We start from the raw sequence: 2052 nt of genomic DNA on the forward strand, positions 1-2052 counted from the left end.
AACCCAATTGGTCCTAGTGCTACCCTTTAACTTCTTTTCTTCTTTTTCACCCTTTTCTCTTTTGGTTTTAAAGTCTTAGGAGAGGTTTCTTATTTGATCTTTCTAGTGGAATAGAGGATTCTTATTTATTTGCTATGGTTCTCTTTTCTTCTTATTCTTAAGACATATAAGCATTTTGCTAGACTTCTTTTTTCTTTCTTTCTTTTCTTTAACTAGAACCATCTTTAAACAACCTTATTCTTCCCATTCTTTCACTAGACTTTAAATTTTCTTAAACACATTCCCCTCCTAAAGACTCTAACCTTTTCTTTCTCTTTTTCCTCTTTTCTTCTCATAACAGCCAAGTCCCAAACCCAACAAGTGAACCACCTAGTCCTATCTAGTTTGAAAAATGCAAACTAGAACTACACAAGGTTTTACTCTTGTCAGTTCAAACCTAACACTTTCTACCAAGCTCAATCCCAAAAATAGGCCTCACACACACAAGAATAAACATGGCTTGAAAGAAGGTTTGGTTAGGGGTAGGGAAACTGATTTAAAAGTGAAATCAGCTACTTGGATCAACAAGAGTGGCAAAAGGAGAAAGATGATCCAAATAAGTATATGGTATCCATGAGTTTAAAGCAATGCATACATTGATAATTAACAGTCAATATTAGGTTCTTATAGATAGGAAATGGCATCAAATCACAACATGCTTCAATTTAGACCAAATGCAATTCAGGAATTCAAGGCTTGGTTCAATCTTATGCTTCTAACCACTCAACTAGCATCAAAGTACTATTAACTTGGGCATTGATCTTAGTCTAGTGAATTAAGCAAGCTAACAAGGAAAAACTCATCATAGATCCCTAATGCAAACAGTCCTATATGATAAACAAAATACTTAAATATGCAATGCAAACTACATGAACACTCTTTTTTTATAAAGATTTTTGCAAAAAATTTTCAAATTTTTATGGTTTTCCTATGCCTTAGATGATTATGCAAGTGCTAACATGATGATGATAAAAATTTGAAATAAGAAAACAAAACACAACATCAAATGCTATCTCAAACCCTCCCCCAAACTTAAATCACACAGTCCCTTGTGTGAAAGAAATTTGCTTGAGGATTCAAGACTTAAAACAAAACACAACATATGAAATGCTATGGTATATACAATGGTAAGGTGATAATGTTACCTCAAGGATTGGAGAAGAAGCTGTCCACATCCTCCTGCATACTATCAAAGGTGTAGCTGGGATCCTGCTGGTGACTGGAGGAAGGTGATTGGGGCAGCTCGACAATGCCAATCGACCGTGACTCGGTCGAGTGCATGTCCGAGTGGGGGGGTCGAGCTGGACCGCGAGTCTCCATATCTTGAGTCTGGTACTGCTGGTACTGATGGTATTGTGCTGGATCCATAAAGTATTGGGGTGGTATGGGGGGGTAACCTGGATAGCCTGGATAAGCAGCTGGAGGTGGGAAGCCAAATGGTGGTCTAGGCTGGAACTCGGTCGAGTGGCTCCAAGGTGCTCGGTCGAGTGGGTGCTCGAGTGACCCGGTCGAGTGCCTCGAAAACTGTTGTTCTCGGGTACTTGAGCTCCTCTTCCTCTGATTTGGCTCATACATTGAAGCCCTAGCTGGTTCCACAGGGTTTGCAACTCTTGAAAGTGCTCTAGTTGAGCCACTTCTCCTCAAAGAGCTTGATGGAGTTGGTGAAGAGTTTCCACTCTTCAAGTCAGCAACTTCCTTCTTCATGCCTCTAATGGACTTAGCCATGTTGGTTACCTTCTTCTTGAGATTGTCAAACCTCTTCCCATGCCATTTGTTCCACTTTTGCAGCAATGTCAACCTCTTGCTATGCTCTCTCACTCCTCTACTATCCCTTGGATTGGGCTCATAGTTCTCAAAGTAGAACTGCTCCTCTCCATCACCCATCTCTACATCTCCAGCTGCATCAACTCTAGGCTGTACTATTCCATCAAATAAGTACTCATCAGCTGGCCAAAAATCAATGTTAGCTCCTTCTTGAATGGTAGTAAGCTCTTTGTTTGGTAGGATCACTTG

The sequence above is a fragment of the Camelina sativa genome, unplaced genomic scaffold (genome assembly GCF_000633955.1).
Source record: "Camelina sativa cultivar DH55 unplaced genomic scaffold, Cs unpScaffold00395, whole genome shotgun sequence".
In the NCBI taxonomy this organism is placed as follows: Eukaryota; Viridiplantae; Streptophyta; class Magnoliopsida; order Brassicales; family Brassicaceae; genus Camelina; species Camelina sativa.